The 7,107-nt window shown below is 38.1% G+C and overlaps 1 long non-coding RNA gene across 1 annotated transcript; it reads right to left on the reverse strand.

Moving 5' to 3' along the window:
• Window positions 1-1,805: 1,805 nt before the first annotated feature.
• Window positions 1,806-6,719, reverse strand: LOC124282555. Its single transcript, XR_006900187.1, has 3 exons — window positions 6,618-6,719; window positions 5,561-5,563; window positions 1,806-1,817 (listed from the first exon to the last, which is right to left on the reverse strand). It is a non-coding gene; the product is annotated as an uncharacterized LOC124282555 (long non-coding RNA).
• Window positions 6,720-7,107: the final 388 nt, after the last annotated feature.

Raw genomic sequence — 7,107 nt, forward strand, 5'->3', positions numbered from 1 at the left:
ATCAATGTTATTGTCCTCACATGCTGATTTCATGTGGGACCAAAACATAAAATGGAACAAAAGACACTCTGAGGGATTGAAGTTTTACTCTTAAGAAAAGCAAGATTTATAGGTGTCCACTTCTTAATTGTGAAACACCTGATGGAGGAGCAAGCATACACTCCGAAACGTCTTGTTATTCACGATGAAGAAGTTGGCATCCATAAATCTTGCTTTTCCTATGTATTCAACTAAATGCCCTTCAAAGAGTTTTACTCTTGTTATGACAAACAACGTGGTAGCTATATGTTGCAGGTTCACTAATTTGGGCTGTTTCCATATGGACCATACAGATTGCTTAGTAGTATGAATTATAGTATAAATGGGATCGTACGACTTTTTATGTTGATAGTATTCACTTGTAAGACATCAAACTCGCCATGAAAATTGTGAAAATGGCATAAAATAATTATCACTCGCTCGCTTGTAAATTTTCAGTAAAATGACTAAAAACATTTAGAGGCTTGAAGAAAACACAATCTCCCAACTCGGCTAATAAACATCTGATATATGTGTGTCTCCCTCCGTGCCGTTTCCAATGGCACCCAGGCTACTGTAAAGACAGAACTGCTGATTATCGCAAAGTATGTATGGCACATGCCAAAGAACATCAGTGTTGACCTTATAACGATGCTCATTTGATTCCAAGCAGCAGTGATGAGAAGTCCTGTGAATGATTCCCGGCCTCTACAATTCTACAAATCCGGCTTCCAGCATTCATCCAGGACTTCTCTCCTATTTCACACCGGAAATTGGTGTTCGCTACGATGACTTTTTACACCAGGGTCGTCAACGGCATGTGGACTTTGCAAGGTGATTAACAGTGGAAATAGACTGGTATTACGCCAATCCAAGGCTTGTTGATGTTTTCGATTCTCCTGGCTCAATGTTTTGTCATTTCTCGGTTCACCTAGCCACTGATCACATTAAGGCAGTGGAAGGTGGTCAAGGGAATGAATCTGGCTACAGATCGGATCGGTGGTTTATTGATGCAGACAAATATGCAACTGATGCTAATAGTACCATTTATAACCTATTTCATAATGGACTGTTTTTATGACTCGTATAAACGTTTTCACACCATGGTGCATCCAATGTTAGATGTTTCGAGATACATGCCTTCACTCGAAAGTAGATTGATGGCATTTCGTGTTATTTTCGCCATTCTTTGTGAAATATATATGTTGGTATGGTATTTTAAGGGACAGATATCCCCGCGCCCTTCAGTCCCTTTCTCGCAGGCCTTAATAAAGAGTCACTGAGTTTCAATATTACACTGTTTCTATTAAATGGAAAATGTGCCAAGATATATAGGCCTACACTGTCAAATAGCTGTCTAATGACATTCTTCAACCTGCACACTACACCCAAGCCACCATGTCAAGACTAACACAACACATACAGAGTTGTCATGTTATTTGGTAAAGATGTAATAGGACCCCATCCTTAATAAACAAGACCAATGGCTTTTTTGTTTCAGTTAACACTATTTGTTATTTCATATGTATGTTGTATGTTGATTTAAGGAGTCAGTAATGTTCCCGGTCTGTAAATATTTGAAACTTGATCAGACAAACAAACTTTCTTTGGGCGTCAGTGCTCTGTCAACACTATGCATCGTACGGGTCTCTGATGATCCTGGTATTTTATGAGTTATCATGGACAACACTCTCTAGCAAATACGCCACTGGGTATATTTATTAATTAACACTGTTTCTTTGTTTGTTTGTTTGTTTGTTTGTTTGCTTGTTGATTCTTACGCATCAGTGAGTAATGTTCTCAGTCTGTAAATGTTCGAACCAGGGCCACACTTAACTTTGACGACAGTCAATACTCTGTTTCATCGAACGAGTCTGTAATGACGTTAGTGTAGTTGTCTACGGACACGGCCGGACAGAAGGTATAAGGTTCTGAGAACCTACGGTCGTAGCACCGCCATCTTCAACCATAGTGATGAAGTATCATCCAAGGGCGGAAACGTTAATCAAATGTAATGAGAGTTGTCTGAGCAAAAGAGTAGGTCGGCCAACGTTAGGCAAACACTCATAGCAGAAAGACACCGGACACCGTCTGATTAGGCACAACGGGCGAGAAGTAACAAAGCATGTCTTATCGACTTGTGTAACTGAGAGAAAAAAATATAGGCTCTGGTACACGAGCAGGATAGATGTTACCATACTAGATGACTGGGACTAGGTCAATGTTTTCATCTTGTATTAGGTACATTTCTTTCTATATTGCTAACTTGAAGCGAGCCGTGATTAATCACTGCCAGGCATCGTGACAAAGAAATATGGTCAAATCACTCTGGAGGAACCATAAAAGAATTTTGTCGGACCATTGTATTTTTAGGAAACAAAACTGGATTTTTTCACACCTTTTTTGCTGAAGCGCTTTAAAGGGTAAATAATGCTATTCATAAATCATAACACGGGTATACTGTGGGCGTACTTATTCGCCTTACTGGATCATGTAACTGACGTTATATAAATCGACATGTGGAAATGTCGCGAACAAACAACTGAAGGTACTGCAAGTGTTAGAAATGTCACTCACACAACACATTCTTTCCTTTTTTCATACCTGAATTATACGTTGACATATCGAGGAGCAGAAAATACATTCATCGATATATGTTGTCTTCATCAGTAAGAAGATCATTTACTTTTTGAGGGGAACATTTCACAATATTGTTTATGATTACAATAACAAGTTATCTATGTTGAGTTATAATAGGTTAACGTCAGAGCTCATCAGCCACTATATTGCACAAGAGAGACCGTTCAGACTGTAACCTTTATAAAATTACCCAAATACCAACTCACTCGATTTAACCACCCTTGCAATGTTTCTCATTTATTAGCAAACATGAGGGTTTCTAAAAATTCAACACAAAGCCTAAGTGGTAGGGCGTGAGTTTCTTGGAACAGGCCCAACATGAACACATTTCAATTTAACTTAATTATATCAGCAATGTGCCTTTGAAAGCATGATGTTCTAAGTTAAAGCAATACAACGAATCACAGTAGAATGATTTTGGTTTTGCTTTTTGGGTTTGTTTTTGTGGTTTGTTTTTTTTGTTTTTTTTGTTTTTTTGATTTTTTTTTTTGGGGTGTTTTGTGTTGTTGTTGTTTTTTTGGGGAGGGAGAGACAACGACGAGTGAGTGAGTCTGGTGTGCTAACGTTAAAATTGAGAATAAAACATGCCTGCGTTTTTATGAGCCTTCGAGCCTTCAAGCCTTCAAGCCTTCATTTAGGGGGAAAATAGGATTAAACTAGGTATTGTTTAAATTCCATAAAAACCTTTTTTGCAAAAACATACTTTTCAGGAAACTTCAGGAAACAGACGTAAAATATCTCACACGACAGATTTGATTTCACATCATTCATCAGAATTCTTAGTAAGATTGTGTTAACAGCCGTTCAGCGGAAGGTAATAACATTACCATACTTGTCTTGCGTCGAAAATTCTGCAGATATTGTAACGTCCCCGTATTTGAGATATATTAAGAAAAATAGGATGACGTCACTGTCGTAAATAAATAACATAATATATTCAAAACTAGTAAATCAACACCTGAGTCAACCAGAGACAATATTACAGGAACGTACATGGAACTAACTAGAACATCAACACCGGGATATGAATTTTTCACCATTTCAACTCAAGAAACATTTTGTTAGAACATTGTACTTGTTATTACCAAGCCTGGCGTTCGACATAAAAGGCCACACAAGTAAAATGTCCCTGAATGGAATGGTATTAACAGTAAGCTGGCACTATAAACCTGGCATATATCCGGATTATTACAAGCAGACACAACCTGTGAAGATCCGGGTTAGAATTGATCTTCAGTAACACATGCTCGTCGTAAGAAGCGACAAACGGGATCGGGTGGTCAGACTCGCTGACTTGGTTGACACATGTCATCTTATCCCAGTTGCGTAGATCGATGCTCATGATGTTGATCACTGGATTGTCTGGTCCAGAGTCGATTATTTACAGACCGCTGCCATATAGCTGGAATATTGTTGAGTGCGGCCTAAAACTAAATTCATTCACACCCACAATCATGTGTAGACACAAAGACACGATGTCCGACAGTAGTACATACCTACGATTGCACCGCTTTGCAAAACGATGTTGTGGAAAAACAATCGCTACCAGCTCGTTACCACGTTCCATTCCGGGACAAACAGAGTGTCTTTCGAGGATACGAAAGAAGCGAGCAGTGATGAATGGCTGAAAAAACAACTGGTGATAGGTGGAAGAGTTTTTAGTGTGATCACGTATAAGTGATCTATTAGATCGGATTGAACAATTTACAGCCTATATACTCGCCCTCGTCTTGTCTCCGATCTACGTTAGTGTTCTGGATCTTTTCTCATGCTCCTGTCAAACAAATGACTTGTGTGAGAAGAAGAAAAACCCTTCGAAAGACAAAACGTCACGCCTCAATTTCGATTTGATGTGCATCTACATTTCAGCTGCTTGAGCAACCGTCTCTTTACTGAACCAATTTATCACCTAGATTAAAGGGGTGTCAGATATTCAGACAGCCAGTTACTGAAGTGCTTACCAAGCAGTTTGACTGGGATGTTGACCACAATATGTGAACATGCAAGGACAGAAATAGGCAAAGAAAATTGACAATCTAGTTCGGGGAGATGCATTGATCACATAGGGTCACATGCAGTGTCACGGATCAAGCGGTCTATAATGATGGTCGAATGAGTGAAAATAACAGCATTTCCCAGTCATGTATTTAAATAAAAATTCATGACGTGACTCACAGTAATACGAAGACTATGACAGTAGGGGGGTTCCCGTTTTGCCGGACGCTTTTGTTATAGATAAAAATTCACTGATGCGCGATAATCCTTTAAACAATAGGGTATTAACTTATAGTCTGTTTCGGCCTAAGAAAGTACACACTGTAGCTTCATCTCGATATTTCATATTTCACCAATTCAACATTTTGGGTACATTTTATCTTCATGATAAAATTCATAAATACATATTTCGTACATTTTCAGAAAACAAAAAAATGGTAACTGAAGACATAAATAAATATGCATAACTATTTTCTGAACTGAATTTGATCTTGGTGGTGGTTGTGTGTGTTCCTGGAACTGCTGAGAACATCACTGACGGTGTTGGCCGTTGAAGGACAACCTGTCTTACAACATTTCAAATGAACTCGGTCCCCTTTTGTGCTCTTAACCCTAAACTTGTGACCTAGATAGATTAAGTGTCTACCTCCCCTTGAATTTCGAATGTTAACTTGAGCGTTTGCCATTTTGCAATGAGCGAACCATGTCTACATTCTTTATATACAGGCAAAACCTTAGAAATAATCATTGGAATAAGCTTCACTCAATTCAGCTAATATAATTCGATTTAACTAAAATCAGTTACTAGAAATCGAGTTCACTCAAAACAAATTAATGATTTCGAACTCAGTCTGCCAAAGGCTCATGTCCCCCAAATGACTATGGGTGACAACTAATCACTGAAAACAGACTATAGCCGGCAAACTAGCGGACCGTTACTTTTAATTCGTTACCATCACATCAGCTGTCCGGCAAAGTGGGGTATGACCCACAGTAGAACACTAGAGTCGTTGAGGATGTTTTATATGAGTGAAATAGTAACATATGTTATATTTGCTGTTGCAGAGTCACACTTTTACATTATATTTGTGTAAATACGGTATTGCCTTCGGACAGTTTGGTTGTGGTATTTTTTATTAGATTATATATGGTATTTATCTCTAGATTGATTGCCCCAAGTTGGACCTGAGCTGGCTAGTTCTATTGTTTTATTGTGGGAGTGCAGGGTGCATTCGTATCCCTGATTGCAGAAAATCACATTGTGGGCTTTCAGGAGACTAAAACTGATTTTCTTGATGAGATTGATATTGAAAACTTAACAGTTTACCTTAAGCATCGACAAAAGGCATTAAGAACATCTGGTGGATTAGGGTTTCAGTTAGAAATAATCTTAAGGATTATATATCTGTTGTAGAAGATGACAATGAGTATGTGCTATGGATCAGAGTATGTAAGTCACTTGTAAATATTAATCAAGACTTGTACTTTGGTTGCGTATATATACCCCCAGAGGGTTCGAGATATGTGCATCATGATGTATTTACAGAACTTGAGACATCAATCCTTAATCTTGCTTCAGTAAGCGATTACATTATTGTGTTTGGAGATTTTAACGCAAGGACTAGAAATTTGAGTGATTGTAGTGCATTTGATGAACACATTATAGATGAATTTGGACTAGACTTAAATGAACTGAATATTGAACTTAAGCCACAATTGGTTCTAGACGAACTGAACCTACCTCATGAGAGATCAACAAAGGATATAGATAGGACAAATAATTTTGGAGTCAAACTTATCGACATGTGTAAACATCTTAATTTACTAATATGTAATGGTCGTTTGGGAAAAGATCATAAGGTTGGTAAAGGCAACCTGTAAAGACAGATCTGTGGTTGATTATGTTATAACTACTCCCCTCTGTCTATCACATTTTACAAAATTTGAAATCTTAGATTACTCACCCCCTATTTTCTGATGTGCATTGCCCCGTAAAGTTCTCATTCAAGGCCACAATTCCCCAGACAGATATGCAAACACATCCAAAAGGTAATCCAGATATATATATATATATTCTTTTATTTCCTCAAAAGAGAGTACAAGGACATGGCGAAAGATTATTTACATAGATTTTACAGTTAGATTTGGATGTTTTAAGCACTTTGCGCTACAGAAAATAGAGGTGAAGATAGAAAAGTCTTTTATGACACTCCTGGCGTATAGTCCTCTATATAGTGGGAACCAGTATGAAAATTCGTTGTTGGCTGCAACACAACTTGTCATGGATTTATACATACTGTCAATGGCTATCCATATAGCGTTGTGTATGCCCAGAGTGTACAGTTTATGGAAAGACCTGCATGCCATACGGTGTCAAATGCTTTAGAGCTGTCGAGGAAGCAGACGTGAACATTATCTGATCTCTCAAGGTAGTGGTGAACAGTTTCTTGAATG

Source organism: Haliotis rubra, unplaced genomic scaffold (genome assembly GCF_003918875.1).
Source record: "Haliotis rubra isolate DU_JTF1 unplaced genomic scaffold, ASM391887v1 Scf3, whole genome shotgun sequence".
Classification (NCBI taxonomy): domain Eukaryota; kingdom Metazoa; phylum Mollusca; class Gastropoda; order Lepetellida; family Haliotidae; genus Haliotis; species Haliotis rubra.